This window comes from Procambarus clarkii, chromosome 76, assembly GCF_040958095.1.
Source record: "Procambarus clarkii isolate CNS0578487 chromosome 76, FALCON_Pclarkii_2.0, whole genome shotgun sequence".
NCBI lineage: Eukaryota > Metazoa > Arthropoda > Malacostraca > Decapoda > Cambaridae > Procambarus > Procambarus clarkii.
Window position 1 is genome coordinate 23,575,399 of NC_091225.1, and position 19,540 is coordinate 23,594,938.

Consider the following 19,540-nt stretch of genomic DNA (forward strand, 5'->3'; position numbering starts at 1 on the left):
GTGTACAGTCTAGTGGTGAACACAGGAGAACCTGTGCTGGAGGTATGACCGTATTTTATATATTTATTTATTCACTTATTTCAAATAAAAAAAATATTAAGAAGGGTTTTCCCCTTCTCCATGAGTGTGGGAGAGAGTGTATATAAATTATACACTATTTCCTTCATTAGGTAAACGTCGCCAGCCCACCCTCCCTTCCAGAGAGGATGGCTTCTTGTGCTTTTTGTGTGGAAATACATCCTTGAGACCTCACCACACTTCCCCTTGTGATAATTGTGGGACCTCTGTGTGTGAGGACTTGACCTCTGAACATCTACAAACATGCCCCCGTGGTGAGTGAATAAACCCTCCACCTTTATTTCTCTTAAGAATCTTTTTTGAGAACTTATGTCATGGGGATTAGTGAGAGGGTGTTGCCTTTTTATTATTATTATTATTATTATTATTATTATTATTATTATTATTATTATTATTTATTATTATTCCATTCCAGGAGCGATTCAGAGGCAGGTAGGGGAGGAACATGACAAAGCACAGCGTGACAATAACCCCTTAGGTGGAGGGGAGGGGGGAGAGGAAGCGATGAGTGATGATGATGATGATGGTGATGATGGTGATAGGGGTGACATCTCTCAGCCGGGCCCTAGTGGTCTTAGACCCCCTGTCATCAATAGACTTAATGCCCTAAATAGTGATGAAAATTCCCCAGATGAGGAGGATGCTATAGACACTCCACACTTAATTAATAGGGTGGGGGCTCTGGGGAATCTCTTTACTAGGCTGGAATATTCCATCCCCTCAGCCTTCGCCACAGACCCTATAGGACTCCTAAGCAACTTTAGGGACTATTACATAACTGAAATAGAGAATTACATGAATTCTCTTGGGGGACATGGCAATTTTACTTCATCATTAAAAATCCTCCTCGAGGTAAAGGTAACACTTTTGAAACAACGACTCACGGAAGATGATGACTTTAGAGAACACTTCATAACAACACCCGCTAGACTGGTAACTCTTGAGGATGTGGGTAATCTTATTGATAGCTGGGTGGCTTATATGATTACACGACTGGAAGATCTCCTTTCAGAAACAGAGGGGAGTGGTTTCATATTATATAATGTCGATTTCCTCAAAATCGTCATCTGTAATGCAAGTGTAAGGTCAGTTTTGGGGGAATATGTCCCTTATCCCCCATTTCTAAGGGGACGGCATGAGGTCTTCAACCCAAACCCGGCTGGTAACAATAAAACATGTATTATTCAGTGCATTGCTGCTTTTCTGGCGTCACAACAAGGGTGGAAGTGGAGACGTATAGGGAGACTTGTAGAGTCTCACTCTAGGGTTAGGAAAATGGTCAAATACGACAATTTATCCTTCCCTCTGTCTTGGGAGGATATCTCTAAATTGGAGAATAGAAATAAACTATCCATTTTTTTGTATTCAATACACAAACATACAGATGGCGTCTATCACGTCTCTCTTTGTCGTCGTGGTAGCAGACAGTACTCGATCATAGTTCCTTTATTGTTATTGGGGGAATCTCATGTGACCCTGATAAAAGAGTTCGATAAGTTCCTTCGGAACTTTACTCGCAGCCACAAACGAAAGACAGTCTTCTGTAGAAACTGTCTCTCAGAATATCAAAATTCGTCTGAGCTAACAAATCACTCATCTTCCTGCGACATCACTCAGAAAATTATTTACCCTCAGCCTGGGGACACACTCCATTTTAAAAATACGGGGAAAGGTTATGCCCCTTCCCATGTGGGCTATTTTGATTTCGAGTGTGTCCTAAGCACTGAGGATTGTCTAGGTTCTGTTACAGCCATACATAGACCTATAGCATACAGCTATATAATTGTTGATAGGAACCACACTGTCGTTGATAAATTTACTTATTTTGGGGGGGACAGTGTTACTCATTTCATGCAGCGAGTTGCCACCAAGTGGGAAATTATCAGATCTACCCTCCACCATTATGAAATAGACATGTCTCTTGAGGATATGATCCATTTTAGGAGACAGACTCACTGCCAGTTTTGTGAGCAGGTATTTACCCCCTCCAATTTCAAGGTTCAACATCATGATCACCTTAGGGAAAAGCTCAATTATATTGGAGCTCTATGTAATTACTGCAACCTCCGCCACAAGAATGCTCTGGAGAGTTTAGTTCTAATTGCCCATAATATGTCTTATGACATGGGCTTAATTTTGAGGGAGTTTACCATGGATTCAAATATTAAGAGCAATATCCTCATGAGACAGGGGACGAAATATCTTAAGGTGGAAATAGGGAAGCTTAAATTTCTTGATTCACTGGCTTTTATTACAGGTAGTCTTTCATCCCTAGCAAAGACCCACATTGATTCAGCCAGCCCCTTAACATTCACTCACTCAATGATAGAGGGTTTGCCCAAAAGAGTCACCACCTACTCTTAAAGGGTAAGCAGTTTTTCCCTTATGAATATACCACAAAAATCAGCTGCTTTAATGACACAACACTCCCTCCTATTGAAATGTTCTACAGCTCCCTAAACAAATCAGGTATAACTTTGGACGAATATAGACATTCTAAATTAGTATGGGAGGCTACAGGGTGTAGGACATTAAAAGACTACCTCCTCATTTATTTGAGGTGTGATGTAGGATTACTGGCTGACATTTTTACACACCATAGGGCAATTCTAAATGATATATATTCTTTAGAATTGACACACTATTGCAGCCTCCCAGGGTACTCCTACGACTGCTTCCTGAAAAGTAGTAGAATATCGTTGGAGTTAAGTGCAGATGTGACGTTGCACAATCTCTTATCACAAAACATACGAGGGGGTTTTACAACTGCAGTTAGGAGTTATGTCAGAGCTAACAACCGCTATGTCAACCCATCTTTTAACCCCCCAGGAGGATAGGTCTTCATTCTTACTTTATCTCGACTTTAACAGCCTCTATGGGAGTTGTATGACTAGGAAATTGCCCCATGGGGGACTAAGGAGACTATCATCTGATGAGATGAACTCCTTCATTAGCGGGGGGAAGATAATGACAGAACAGCCTTTCTCTTCTAACAAAGGGTACTGGCTCTTAATTGACACCAAACTTTTAAGACCCGAAATAGCTAGACTAACAGACGATCTGCCCCTTTGTTTACACCATAGGGGAATAAGTATGGAGGATATCTCACCATTTAGTAGGGGACTTCTGGAAACAAATAACATCACACACCTCCCCCCAAAAAACATCAAACTGGTTGGAGATCATCTCCCCAAAAAACATTATTTCATATCTCTTCACCTTTTACAACTATTTATTGAGATAGGACTTGAAGTGGAAACAATACATGCAATTTACGAGTTCCACCAGTCAGATTTTATGGCAGAATTTGTTAACACCAACGTTAACAATAGAAATGCCTCCAGCAGTAATGATAGGAAAACACTCTTCAAATTACTGACGAACAGTGTTTTTGGTAAAACGCTACTGAATCCAGCTCGTTATGCCATTGACACCAAACTAGTGACTTCAGCTAGGGCCTTTTTACGAGAGGTGAAGAATCCCCGCTTTAAACGAATGGTGCATTTAGGCGACAATAAATTATTGTCTGTCAGTTCCAGACCATTCATTAAAATTACTCATCCTAATTACATTGGGTTCCAGATTCTTGAGCTAGCAAAATACAGCTTGTACCATTTTTGGTACAGGGTACTTAAGAACCACTATTCAGATAGGGTACAACTGGTGTATAGTGATACAGACAGTTTCATTTTCACCTTACTAGCTGAAGATGTCTTTAATGAGATGGGGAAAGAACCCCTTAGTTTGTGGATGGATACGAGTAATTTTCCTGAAACTCACCCCTTGTATGATCCTTCTAAAAAGGGTGTTTTAGGGCTGTTAAAGTCAGAGGTGTCAGATAAACACATCCTTGAAGTTGTGGCACTCAAGCCCAAAATGTATAGTGTGCTTTTGCTTGACAATAAAAATTCCATCACCGCTAAGGGTATTCCCCGAGCTGTGCAAAGATCTTTAACACATAACCACTTTAAAGAGACCCTTCACAGTAATGGTGTAGTAAATACTTTTAATTACTCACAAATAAGAAACATAGGGGGGCAGATGGCAACCACATTCAATACTAAGAGGGGTTTAAGTGCATTTGATGATAAGCGCTTTTACCTAAATAAATACACTAGCCTAGCGTATGGTCACCCAGACATACCATCCGAGCCCCACCCCAACACCTCAGCCCAAGGAATGTCCACCGAGAGTGAAGGTGGTGACGTCATTGAACCACAAGGAGAGGAAGGACAACACCCCACCAGCGAGAGTGAACCCTATGACGTCAGCAGTCAGTCACCTGAGGGAGGCGCACTACATCCCATTCACTCTCTGGGAGATGATGAGTCATCATCTTCGTCCCAGGAGGAGGAGGAGGAGGGGGAGGAAGACCCCACAACGGACTTGTGGGCGAGAAGGAGAGCTCTTGTTAATAAATATTATGTGGGGGGAGATGACCTACAATACGACTATGTTTAACCCTATGTACTTTGATAATATAATCTATAAATCATCAGGATTATTTCTTTTTCTCCTTCTTTAAGTATAGAGGCTTAAAATATATCCAACTTAAAAACAACTAAGGGAGGCTGGTCCCTCTTACGGTACACTCAAGGTCATCAAGTATGAGGAGGGCTGGTGAGGGGGGACCGCCCCTACTGCGAGGATCCTGTTTTTACACCTGTCCCATAGGGGGAGGTGGGGGGGGGTAACTACCGCTCACCTGAGTGTTTATTATACAAATATACTGTCATACTTTTCTGTATAAATGAACATGAACATGAACATAGCGACACATAATAGATACCTATCTTCACTATTTTTACGATTGTTGCTGCCCCACACCTTGGGCGACCTAATATGGGGTGGCTCTAAGTGGCACTCCGCCTCTGATTTTCTTATCTGATTGCCCTTCATAGGCAGCTACTTTACTGTAAATGAACATGATCATAGTGGCGCATAATAGATACCTATCTTCACTGTTTTTTCGACTGCTACCACTCACACCTTGGGTGACCTAATATGGAGTGGCACTATGTGGCTCCCCGCTTCTGATTTCTTATCTGATCTCCTTACATAGGTGGCTCTATGTGGCATCTCCTATTCTACTCTAGTGCCCTGACACAGACACTAGACGCCTCCACTGTAAGATAACTAGTGGGAAAATGCAACCAATGTACTCTTAACACGTGGACAAAACAAATTAAGAGTGCGACACGAGGTGGCAACACAGCCCGTTCATACAACCTCCTACCGGCTGGTCTCGCTCCCTCCCCACCGACTGGTCTCACTCCCTCCCCACCCACTGGTCTCGCTCCCTCCCCACCCACTGGTCTCGCTCCCTCCCCACCCACTGGTCTCGCTCCCTCCCCACCCACTGGTCTCGCTCCCTCCCCACCCACTGGTCTCGCTCCCTCCCCACCCACTGGTCTCGCTCCCTCCCCACCCACTGGTCTCTCGGTACACCCACTCTGTGTACTGGCTCTGCACAAAGGATAATATTACTTTCTTCAAGATGATCGCAATTCCTGCGCAGAACATAGAATCGCTAATAAATGCCTGCATAGAAATTTCAAATGTCTTCAAATAAAATTGTCCATGACACTCAGGTACAATCAGATGAGGCGCTGAGCGCAGTTTCAGCAACGCCACAGCAGAGCACAGTGCCACAGCAGAGTGCTGTGTCGGGGGCGGCACCAAAGCAGAGCATGGTGGCGCTACAGCTGAGGGCGGTCTCTTGGCAAAGGGAAACAAAGAAAACAAGGGCCCGAAACCTGTCGTTATTTTAAATGGGATACCTGTAAACATGGACTATCGGGAAGAACAAATGGAATATGTAAGTACAATCACTCTTGAAAGTGCAGAATCCTCCTTAGTACGGGTAAATGCACCGAAAGCTGTGATTTTTTTTCACCCAGAACTTTGCAAGAACTTCTTAGAGTGGAAAGAGTGCTTCAATATGGAAAGTCCAGCTTTTCATATAAGAGCTACCAGGCGAATAAAACAGACAAACCGCCTCGAGGAAAGCAGCCACAACACTATGTACCAGGATGATTTTTTTTAGCAAGAGGAGGAGAAGAATGGCTAAAAATACCCAGACTCTACCACCAACTCAGTCAAATGCTGGAGAGGACGCAAACACAGTGGCCTCCTTACCAGAGCCTCGGATATTAACACCTAGTAAAGCATCCTGCAAAATAGAGATCTTAAGTGTAGTTATTGTCCTTGTATATAAGGCACCGGAGGCAAATCGTCAGCAGTTTAAAGACTAACTAATGAAAATAGAACACTGCTTGGAAAACCTCACAAATCCAGTCCCAAACATCATCCTGCTTGGGAACCTCAACCTACGGCACCTGGAATGGAAGAACCTGGCTAATACAGTTATATCAGAAAGAATACCAGAAAGTAGCCTAAATAAACAGGCACATGCAAATGACCTGCTACGGATGTGCGACAGGTTTGCCTTAAACCAGCAAATAGTAGAACTAATTAGGAAGGAGAACACCCTGGACCTCATTTTCATCAATAATGATGAATTGATCAGGAACATAATGATTACAAATACTTGTTACTCAGATCACAACTTAATTGAAGTTCTGACAATCATGGAGAATAGACCTTCAAAACCATTCCCAATTCCCAGTGGAGGAGATTGCATCAAATTCAACTTCAATAATAAACAGATAAACTGGGAGCAAATAAACTAAGACTTCACAGAAATAAGCTGGGGAAGAACAGCTATAAAATGCAAACGTGAACCAGTGCCTGGAAAAAAAATAAGCTCAGTAGCACTAGAATTATGCTCAAACCGCATACCCCTAAGAAAACGATTAACGATTCTTCGCGGCGGGGATCGTATTCCAGGGACCTGCCCGAAACGCTACGCGTACTAGTGGCTGTACAAGAATGTAACAACTCTTGTATATATCTCAAAAAAAAAAAAAAAAAAAAAAAAAAAGAGGAAGAGATGCAGATTGGAACGGGAAGGTCGTTCCCTCTATAGGCGAAGAAAATGAATCGCGGGACAACTTGAGAGTCGCACGGCGAAGAAGGTTAGGTAGAGAAATAGAAACAATTGAACTAAAGCTCCAAGAATCATACAAAATCCAAGAGAGCAAAAGGGAGATGGGAACTTCCACCAATGACAACAAAGAAATGAGCGAGATACAGAGGAAGCAGTACAACTGTTTTCATCGAGCCACTAAACACACTAAAGATTGATAACCCAAATTAATTTTTCATGGATATGATACTAACATCAAATCATATATCAGACGTCGCCCTATCCCCACTGGATTTTGAAGAAGCCATAAACAGTATGCCTATGCACTCTGCACCAGGCCCTGATTCTTGGAACTCTATATTCATCAAGAACTGTAAAAAACCACTATCGCAGGCCCTACACATTGTTTGTAGACAAAGCCTAGATACTGGCGTTATCCCTGACATACTAAAACAGCAGATATAGCACCACTCCACAAAAGAGGAAATAAGGCAGAGGCAAAAAATTACAGGCCGATAGCACTAACATCACACATCATAAAAATCTTTGAGTGCTAAGAAGTAAGATCACGAAATAAATTGAATCACAGCATCTCCATAACCTCAGACAACATGATTTCCGAACAGGGCGCTCTTGCCTGTCACAGTTGCTGGACCACTATGACATGGCATTAGATGCCACGGAAGACAAACAAGACGCTTATGAAATTTGCACAGATTTTGCAAAAGCCTTCGACAAATGTGACCATGGTATTATTGCACATAAAATGCATTCAAAAGGAATTACCGGAAAAATAGGCAGATGGATCTACAATTTCCTGACTTAACAGAACCCAATGAGTAATAATCAACAAAATAAAATCCAGCCCATCAACCGTGAAGAGCTCAGTCCCCCAGGGTACTGTGCTTGCTCCAGTACTTTTTCTCATTCTCATATCGGACATAGACAAGGACACAATCTATAGCACTATATCATCCTTTGCAGATGACACTAGGATCTTTGTGAGAGTAGACAACATAGAGGACACTGCAAACCTCCAATCAGGTGTAAACCAGGTCTTTCTATGGGCTACAGAAAATAATATGGTGTTTAGACGAAGATAAGTTCCAGCTCATGTGCTACGGAAAAAAGGAATATATAAAAACGGAAACCACGTACAAAACACAGTCAAATCCAAATCATAACATAGAACGAAAAGGCAACATAAAGGATTTGGGTGTACTCATGTCGGAAGACCTTACCTTTAAAGAACACAATAAAGTAGCCGTCACAACTGCAAGAAAAATGACAGGTTGGATAACATGAACCTTTCACATTAGAGATGCTATACCGATGATGATACTTTACAAGACGCTAGTGCTCTCTGACCTTTAGAGTGTGCAGAGATCCTTTACTGCTAGAATCCACTCAGTAAAACATCTAAACTATTGGGACCGACTAAAGAGCCTAAATCTGTATTCTCTTGAGCGCAGGCAGGAGAGATACATAATAATTTACACATGGAAAATAGTAGAGGGGCTGGTCCCAAACCTGCACACAGAACTAACATCACATGAGAGCAGAAGGCATGGCAGGATGTGCAGAATACCCCCATTGAAGAGCAGAGGTGCAATAGGTATTCTGAGAGACATCAGAGGCCCGAGACTGTTCAACACGCTTCCACTACACATAAGGGACATAACTGGCCGACCCCTCACAGTGTTCAAGAGAGAACTATCAACATCAGAGGCCCGAGACTGTTCAACACGCTTCCACTACACATAAGGGACATAACTGGCCGACGCCTCACAGTGTTCAAGAGAGAACTATCAACATCAGAGGCCCGAGACTGTTCAACACGCTTCCACTACACATAAGGGACATAACTGGCCGACGCCTCACAGTGTTCAAGAGAGAACTATCAACATCAGAGGCCCGAGACTGTTCAACACGCTTCCACTACACATAAGGGGCATAACTGGCCGACCCCTCACAGTGTTCAAGAGAGAACTCGATAAGCACCTCCAAAGGATACCTGATCAACCAGGCTGTGATTCATACGTCAGGCTGCGAGCAGCCGTGTCCAGCAGCCTGGTTGACCAGTCCAGCAACCAGGAGGCCTGGTCGAGAACCGGGCCGCGGGGAAGCTAAGCTCCGAAAACACCTCAAGGTAACCTCAAGGTAAGGTACTGCAGGTCTATGGGAAATATAGGGCGGGGAACCGTACCACCAAGCATAATAAGGATTGGAAGCCGAACAGAGGTAAATAGTAATTCAAATGGGCTAAGATAAGATAGGTAAATTACCCTGGAAACACAAACCGAAACTGTCTCTATTTTCCGCTTGTTACAACTTGTAATAAAGTAGTTACATCTTGGCTTAACGTGTTTATGACGTATTAGAACGTTGTTACAACTGGCTATATTGGTTGTTATAACTGGTTAGGAAGTGTTAAAACTTGTTCGAACGTTGTACCAACGTCGTAGTTCCGTTGTGTGTTTGGCGGGTAGTTGGATACGAGTTTTACATAATGTTCTGAAATTAGTATAGGTGTAAAAGTTTTCTTTAAAGTGTCTTAAAGTGTTTTGTGAGAGTTGTGCGAAGTAACGGGTAAGAGTGCAAGAAATCTGCGTTAGTACAGGAGTGTATTGAAATGTCTGGGTAAATAAGTGAAGAGTTGATGTTACAGAGAGAATAAAATGATGCTTTAAAAAAATTATGTTCAGTAGGTTACGTTAAGTTTGGTAAGTTATATAAGTTAGATTATGTCAGGGTAGGTATTGTTATTGATGTCTTGAAGAGTATCTTTGATTATTTGACTGCCAGAAACGCTATGCGTGCTAGTGGCTTTACAAGAATGTAAAACTTCAGTACTTTGTACTCTTATAAACCCAATGTATCTTCTTGTATATAAGTCAATCAATCAATAAATAAATTTGTCTAACTCCACAAAGTATAATAGTTACGAAAGTGTTGAAAGAAATTACATTTGACTATTTTCAGTTGAGAGAAGTGTTATTTTGTTAAGTACGATGTTGGAAAGAATCCTTTGGCTATTTTTTAAGAACGAACAACGAGTTATTTTATTTACGAAATAATTTAAAGACACTTGCCTATTTTCAGTTAATTGACGAATGATTTTAGTTAAGAAAAGATTGTCTTAGTAAACTTGTTACTAAATAGACCGAAGTTTTTTTAAGAACAATCCCGGTACGAAATATTAAGTTGTTAAGCATAAATACATTGACATAGTATTTTAAATAAACGCGGTGACTAAATACGTTGTAATAAATAATTTCTAACTAGCTAAATAAATTATAACTATGTTGAGGGACTGTAATGCTGCTGATAATATTTGACAAGGAATTAGTTACTGAACGGAATAAGCAATTGTACATTTCATTTTAAAGAACATGTAAGAGAATGCGATGAACACAGAACATGCGGGGGAATATGAATTGAAGTTGCAGAGAACGTGTTTTAACATAAAGAGAATATATAGAGTATAAGAAGAATGAACAACGATCTTGTGAAGAACATTCTGAGAACACGGAGAATATGAAAAAGAACACAGAGAACATGGAAGCGAATGTGAAGACCTTGGAGAAACAGGTGAAAAATATGAGTTGAACTTGCAGAGAACATGTGTGGAATATGAATAATGTGTAGCAACTTGTATAGTGAACATGTTATGAACATTTGGGAGGGTATTTTAATAACATGGGGAGAACACAAATATACGCTAACATTATTGGTAATAGTTATCTTTGAAATTCTTGAGGGTGCAGAGTTGTGGATTAATCTGGGGAAGGGGGAGTTGGGGAATGGGCGAGATGTGAGGGAGTAGGGGGTAAGGGAGGGGCAGATAAGGGTGAGGGGGAGTTGGGTAGGTAAGGGGGTGTCCTTATGACCAGTCTAGTGGTTGGGGCATTTTCACACATAAACTCCTTCTCCTGGTCTTCTCACCTCCACTCTCCCCTTAAATATTTGCCTTTAGCTTTTTCTCTCTCTTTTTTGGGTATTCTTTTGCCATCCTTGTCTCTGTTTTTGGCGTAGTTTGGACGGAAGGAGCCTACTGTCTTGCGCCACTCTTCCATGCAGTCTTGTGTCTTCCCGTCTGGCTTAATCTTATTCTCCCAGGCTAGCTCGGCCTTATCATCGACCTTTTCAACGGCCTTTTCATCCTGCTCCCAGCCGATCTCTGGTCCTTTATACCCCTTCTTGGCTCCTTTCCCGGACCCCATGTCCTCCTTGGGTACATATCCAAGTCCCATTCTGATTATTCCAGTATTGTCATCGGGATCATACTACAGAGACCTGCCTAGCGCCCTATCCCCTCTATATACCTTGCCCAACCTTTTGTAAAGAACTTCCAACGAAGGATAAGGCCAAGGTTTGTGGGGAGGTAAAGGGAATTCCGAAGAGGTTTCAGACTTCTCCGCGCCACAGTCCACTCCCTCCGTCACCACAGTGATGTGTGACATTGTCATTAAATATTTTTTAATGGCATCCCGGCTCTCAATAACATCGATGACGACGGTGCCAACGATAATTACCCGGTGCTCATCCAACAGGACACGAATCTCGACGCCAGGTCGCCGCCCCCTGTTTACGATTGTGTTTATCAAAAATTTTCTCGCGATGGGGACGGTTAAATACCAATCATTATTAGCTGAGAAATAAAACCATGGCTTATACCTAGTCGAACACACTTCAGCTTCTTCCTCAGCATCCCCATCCTTCGTAAGGATTTTTTCGGGCTCCCTGTCCTCGTGTAGAGGCTTTTCGGGCTCCCAGCCCTCGTGTAGAGGCTTTTCCGGCTCCCAGCCCTCGTGTAGAGGCTTTTCGGTCTTCCTGCTCTCGTGTAGAAGATTTTCGGTCTTTCTGTCCTCTTTACGGACCTTTTTGAGGTTTCTGGCCTCTTCACGTAGCATTGCGAGGACACTGCCCTCTTCATGGGGCTTTTCTGGTTCTTTGACGTCTTCATGGGGCTTTTCTGGTTCTTTGTCGTCTTCATGAGGCTCTTCGGGGTCCCAGCACTCTTCATGGGGCTTTTCTGGTTCTCTGACGTCTTCATGGGGCTCCTCGGGGTCCCAGCACTCTTCATGGGGCTCCTCGGGGTCCCAGCACTCTTTATGGGGCTTTTCTGGTTCTTTGACGTCTTCATCGGGCTCTTCGGGGTCCTAGTTCTCTTCATGGGGTTCTTCGGGGTCCCAGCACTCTTCATGGGGCTCTTCGGGGTCCCAGCACTCTTCATGGGGCTTTTCTGGTTCTTTGACGTCTTCATGGGGCTCTTCGGGGTCCTAGTTCTCTTCATGGGGTTCTTCGGGGTCCCAGCACTCTTCATGGGGCTCTTCGGGGTCCCAGCACTCTTCATGGGGCTTTTCTGGTTCTTTGACGTTTTCATGGGGCTCTTCGGGGTCCTAGTTCTCTTCATGGGGTTCTTCGGGGTCCCAGTTCTCTTCACGGGGCTCTTCGGGAGACCTGCTCTGTTCATGGGGCAATTCGGACTCTCTGCCCTCTTCATGGGGCTCTTCGGACTCTCTGCCCTCTTCACGGGGCTCTCCGGACTCTCTGCCCTCTTCACGGCTCTCTTCGGACTCTCTGCCCTCTTCACGGCTCTCTTCGGACTCTCTGCCCTCTTCACGGGGCTCTTCGGACTCTCTGCCCTCTTTACGGGGCTCTTTGCCCTCTTTACGGGGCTCTTTGCCCTCTTTACGGGGCTCTTTGCCCTCTTTACGGGGCTCTTTGCCCTCTTTACGGGGCTCTTTGCCCTCTTTACGGGGCTCTTTGTCCTCTTTACGGGGCTCTTTGCCCTCTTTACGGGGCTCTTTGCCCTCTTTACGGGGCTCTTTGCCCTCTTTACGGGGCTCTTTGCCCTCTTTACGGGGCTCTTTGCCCTCTTTACGGGGCTCTTTGCCCTCTTTACGGGGCTCTTTGCCCTCTTTACGGGGCTCTTTGCCCTCTTTACGGGGCACTTCGGACTCTCTGGCCTCTTTACGGGGCTCTTCGGACTCTCTGCCCTCTTCACGGGGCTCTTCGGACTCTCTGCTCTTCGGACTCTCGTGAAGAGCGAGAACCCCGGAGAGAGTTCCCTCCTGGCTGTCGTGGCGGAGGTCTGCTATATACCGCAATAAGCAGTCGGGGACACCAAGCTTTCTCAGGAAGAAAACGATACGTCTGTTTATGTCGGTTAATGAAAGGAAAAGGAGCAGGCTAGCTGCGATACACAGAATGGCTTGCCAAGGGTAGTCACGGTCGCTAGGGGCGCTCACTGGCGTCACACCCACCTGCCAAAGGAAGGTCTCCAGGCCCTCGATCTGCCGTAGATGTTGAAGGTACTGCAGGACTGAGCCAACATGTGGCACTCTGTACCAGAAGGACGCATGATAGTCTTCGAAGAGTGTTGGGTCACACCTGGGTTGAGGGCTGAGAATCTTAAATATGGCAGCCAGCTGCTTGGCTAGGTGTTTGACGCCACTCTCTTTGTCATGCCTGTGTACTACCTGCTGCCGCAGCCGGAACAGGTGTTCGCTTGAATGCAAGAACCAACATGTGTACCACAACTGCCAAAATCCGAAAATTAACACCAACACAGTCAAAAGTTTTCGAGAAAGCATATTAGACGACACTGATACAGAATCCATGACCAAACGTGATGGCAGACGGAAATAACCTAAGTGAAGGGAGTCAGGCCAGACATATTTCTGACGGTTATCAGAGATAGAGAAAATGTAGTTAAGTCGGAATGTTGACTGGTTATCATGAGGTTATCTTGAGATGATTTTGGGGCTTAGTGTCCCCGCGGCCCGGTCCTCGACCAGGCCTCCACCCCCAGGAAGCAGCCCGTGACAGCTGACTTTACTCCCAGGTACCTATTTTACTGCTAGGTAACAGGTGCATCAGGGTAAAAGAAACTCTGCCCATTGTTTCTCTCCGGCGCCCGGGATCGAACCCGGGAACACAGAATCACGCGTCCAGTGTTCTGTCCGCTCCCCACCGGGGTAGGAATGTTGGGAGGTAAGAATGTTGAGGGGTAGGTATCTTGGGAGCTAAGAATGTTAGGGGTAGGGATATTGGGAGGGAAGAATGTTGAAGGTTAGGGATGTTGGGAGGTAAGAATTTTAAGGGGTAGGGATGTTGGGAAGTAGGAATGTTGAGGGGTAGGAATGCTGGAAGGTAAGAATGTTGAGGGGTAGGAATCTTGTGAGAGAGGAATGTTGAAGGGTAGGGATGTTGAGAGGTAGGAATGTTGAGAGGTAGGGATGTTGGGAGGTAAGAATGTTAGGGGTAGCGATGTTGGGATTTAAGAATGTTGAGGGGGTAAATGAGAAGGTTGGGTGAAAGGAATGTTGAGGGATAGAGATGTTGGGTGAAAGGAATGTTGAGGGATAGAGATGTTGGGAGGTAAGAATGTTGAGGGTTAGGGATGATGGGAGGTAAGAATGTTGAGGGTAGGGATGTTGGGGGGTAAGAATGTTTTGCTGTAGGGATGTTGGGAGGTAAGAAGGTTGAAGAATAGGGTTGATGGGAGGTAAAAATGTTGAGGGGTAGGGATGTTGGAAGGTAAGAATGTTGAAGGGTCAGGATGTTAGAGGGTAAGAATGTTGAGGGGTAGGGATGTTGAGAGGTAAGAATGTTGAGGAGTAAGGATGTTGGAAGGTAAGAATGTTGATGGGTAGGGATGTTTGGAGGTAAGAATGTTGATGGGTAGGGATGTTGGGAGGTAAGAATGTTGAGGGGTAGGGATGTTGGAAGGAAAGAATGTTAAGGGGTAGGGATGTTGGAAGGAAAGAATGTTAAGGGGTAGTGATGTTGGGAGGTAAGAATGTTGAGGGGCAGTGATGTTGGGAGGTAAGAATGTTGAAGGGTAAGGATGTTAGGAGGTAAGAATATTGTGGGGTAGGGATGTTGGGAGGTAAGAATGTTGAGGGGTAGGGATGTTGGGAGGTAAGAATGTTGAGGGGCAGTGATGTTGGGAGGTAAGAATGTTGAAGGGTAAGGATGTTAGGAGGTAAGAATATTGTGGGGTAGGGATGTTGTGAGGTAAGAATGTTGTGGGGTAGGGATGTTGGGAGGTAAGAATATTGTGCGGTAGTGATGTTGGGAGGTAAGAATGTTGTGGGGTAGGGATGTTGGGAGGTAAGAATATTGTGCGGTAGTGATGTTGGGAGGTAAGAATGTTGAGGGGTAGGGATGTTGTGAGATAAGAATGTTGAGGGGTAGGGATGTTGGGAAGTAAGAATATTGTGGGGTAGGGATGTTGTGAGGTAAGAATGTTGAGGGGTAGGGATGTTGGAAGGAAAGAATGTTAAGGGGTAGGGATGTTGGAAGGAAAGAATGTTAAGGGGTAGTGATGTTGGGAGGTAAGAATGTTGAGGGGCAGTGATGTTGGGAGGTAAGAATGTTGAAGGGTAAGGATGTTGGGAGGTAAGAATGTTGTGGGGTAGGGATGTTGGGAGGTAAGAATGTTGAGGGGTAGGGATGTTGTGAGGTAAGAATATTGTGGGGTAGGGATGTTGTGAGGTAAGAATGTTGTGGGGTAGGGATGTTGGGAGGTAAGAATATTGTGCGGTAGTGATGTTGGGAGGTAAGAATGTTGAGGGGTAGGGATGTTGGGAGGTAAGAATATTGTGGGGTAGGGATGTTGGGAGGTAAGAATGTTGAGGGTTAGCGATGTTGGGAGGTAAGAATGTTGAGGGGTAGCGATGTTGGGAGGTAAGAATGTTGAGGGGTAGCGATGTTGGGAGGTAAGAATGTTGAGGGGTAGCGATGTTGGGAGGTAAGAATGTTGAGAATAGGTTTGTTGGGAGGTAAGAATGTTGAGAATAGGTATGTTGGGAGATAAGAATGTTGAGAATAGGTATGTTGGGAGGTAAGAATGTTTTGAGGTAGGGATGTTGGGAGATAAGAATGTTGAGGGGTTGAGATGTTGTGAGGTAAGAATATTGAGAGGTAGGGATGTGTGTGGATAAGAATGTTGAGAGGTAACGATGTTTGGAGGTAAGAACGTTGAGGGGTAGCGATGTTGCGAGGTAAGAATGTTGAGGGGTAGCGATGTTGCGAGGTAAGAATGTTGAGGGGTAGCGATGTTGCGAGGTAAGAATGTTGAGGGGTAGGGATGTTGGGAGGTAAGAATGTAGAGGGCTAAGGATGTTGGGAGGTAAGAATGTTGAGTAGTAGGAATGTTGGGAGATAGAAATGTTGAGTGTTAGGGATGTTGTGAGGTAAGAATGTTGAGTGGTAGGGATGATTCTAGGTAAGAATGTTGAGAGGTAACGATGTCGGTAGGTAAGAAGGTTGAAGAGTAAGGGTGTTGGGAGGTAAAAATGTTGACGGGTAGGGATGTTGGGAGGAAAGAATGTTGAGGGTTACGGATGTGGGTAGGTAAGAATTTTGAAGGGTGGCGATGTTTGGAGGTAGGAATGTTGAGGGGTAGGAATGTACTCACCTAGTTGTGTTTGCGAGGGTTGAGCTCTGGCTCTTTGGTCCCGCCTCTCAACTGTCAATCAACTGGTGTACAGATTCCTGAGCCTATTGGGCTCTATCATAACTATATTTGAAACTGTGTATGGAGTCTGCCTCCACCACAACACTACTTAATGCATTCCATTTGTTAACTATGTTGGGAGGTAAGAATGCTGAGGGGGTAGGGATGTTGGGAGGTAAGAATGTTGATGGTTAGGGATGTTGGGAGGTAAGAAGGTTGAGGGGGCAGGGATGTTGGGAGGTAAGGATGTTGATGGTTAGGGATGTTGGGAGGTAAGAATTTTGAAGGGTAGGGATGTAGGGGTAGCGAGGAATTTTTTTCGGGGCCAGTCCTCCCTACCCCTTCAGGGGTTCCTGATAAATTTCCGATTTGGAGATAAAGAATTCTTATGGGGAAAATAATTTCAGAGTTCGTAGAAGTCATAGAAGTTTGTTAAGAAAAATTCAGGGACAAAGTTCGCTCTCGTATTACTGAGAATAAACTCTACGGTCGTTGTTTTGTTTTTTGGAAAATCACTCATTTGGAGTTAAAAGAGTTCTTATGGAGGAAATTCAGACCGAAAATCACTCATTCGTTCTTAAAGGATTCTTATGGGAGAAATTCAAAATTTTTCTGCGTTCAATTTTATGAAAATATTTCAGAGTTCTTATAATCATAGAAATTTATTTAAGAGTGTAAGACCGAAATTTGTAAAAAGACAATTTTCAGGGAATATTGTCTTACACGTTTTGTTAAGGAAAATAGACATCTTAGCCGTGACTTTTAGTTTTTATATCCATTTACTGCTGTGTCACTTGTAAAAAGGCCGAAAATTATTCAGAGGCCACTTTTGGACCAATTTTCAACAGAGTCCATTTGAAAACTGAAATGACCGAAATTTGTAAAAAGACCATTTACAGACCGATTTTCATCAGAGTCCAGTTAAAGACAGAAAATTAGTCCATTAGTCCATTACAAACTCCAGTTAGAAATCCATTAGAAATCCAAAATTAGTCAGAGACTAGTTAAAAGACCAAAATTAGTCAGAAACCAGTTTATGCCCAAAATTCGTCAGTCTAATAAATGACCAAAATTAGTCAGAGACCACTTTGAGACCAAAATAATTCAGAGTTTTACTTATTCCTGCATTCTTAAAGAGTTCTTATTGAGGAAATTAAAATATTGTCAGAGTCCGTTTGAAGACCAAAAAATTAAGAGTCCAGTTTGAGCCCAAAAATATTCAGACCATTTCAGACCAATTTTCACCAGAGTCCAGTTTAAGATCCAAATTTGTCAAGATCACATTTTCGCTATTAATACCCCAATTTTAAACAGTCATATTTAAGACGTAGTAAATCAAATTTAAACAGTAAGCATGTTCTAGCTCCTGTCCCCGCCTTAAGCCCCTCTTATATCTTCGTTAATATCTATTCAATTTCCCTGAAATTTTAAACATTCATATTTCAAACGTAGTAAATCAAATCAAAGCAGTTAACAAGCTCCAGCTCCGGTCCTCCACCTTAGTTCCCTCTCGTATCTTCATGAATAACCTATCAATTTTTCTGAAATTTAAACCTGCCATACTTTTAACTGAGTAAGTAAAGAAAACGCAATTACCGAGCTCCAGCTCTTGTCCTCCGCCTTAGTTCCCTCTCGTATCTCCTTCAGTATCAAACCAATTCCCTTGAGATTAAAAACATAGTTATTTCAGACCCTGTACAATAAACAGTCTCCGTGGTGTAATGGTAAGACACTCGCCTGGCGTTCCGCGAGCGCTATGTCATGGGTTCGTATCCTGGCCGGGGAGGATTTACTGGGCGCAATTCCTTAACTGTAGCCTCTGTTTAACACAACAGTAAAATGTGTACTTGGATGAAAAAACGATTCTTCGCGGCAGGGGATCGTATTCCAGGGACCATAGAATTAAGGACTTGCCCGAAACGCTACGCGTACTAGTGGCTGTACAAGAATGTAACAACTCTTGTATATATCTCAAAACAAAAAACAAAAAAAAAAACAAGAAGCAAATTACCCAGCTTCAGTTCTCATCCCCTGCCTTAGCTTATTTGTACAAGTTAATTATTATCAGCCAAAATTCCCCGAGATTTAAACCCCCCAACTACATATCAGACTCGTGTAAAATATATCAACAATTAAATTACCGAGCTCCAACTCACGTCCTCCTCTTTACTTCATCAAACTTAATTCAGATCAAGACACTCTCCAGTCTATCAAAGTAAACATGCTGTCCTTAATACCCTTTTTGTACCCAGCTATGTAAATAATCACTAACGAGCAAATATTCACACAGTAATAAAATTCACACATCAGATGGCACCTTACCTTCAATACCCTTTGTTTACTCAGCTATGTAATATTCACACGGTCATATCACGCCTACCTTTCACCCCCCCCTTACCTTACCTTCCCTTCCCATCTCTTACCTCCCCTGCCCCTTATACCCCCTTACCTTCCCCCAACACTCTTTGCCCTTCATCTCGCCCGTTCCCCCTTCACCCCCCCCCCTTCATCTTGCCCTCCCATTCCCCAACTTATCCAAACCTTCAATAATGCTGCAGTATTTCTATATTCTCTCCATTCTCTCTCTGTATTTCTATATTCACTCTGTTCTTCTCATTCTCAGGAGACAGGAGCTAAAACTTACTGACTGAATTTTATTTACTACATCTGAAATATGATTGTTTAAAATTGGGCTATTAGTAGCGAAAATGTGGTCTTGACAAATTTGGGTCTTAAACTGGACTGGTCTGAAAATGGTCTCTGAATATTTTTGGGCTCAAACTGAACTCTGTTAATTTTTCTGTCTTCAAACAGACACTGACAATATTTTAATTTCCTCAGTAAGAACTCTTTAAGAATGCAGGTGTAAGTAAAACAATGAATTATTTTGGTCTCAAAGTGGTCTCTGACTAATTTTGGTCATTAATTGAACTCTGACTAATATTGGTCTCAAAGTGGACTCTGACTAATTATCGGTCTCTATGGGACTCCGAATACTTTTTTAT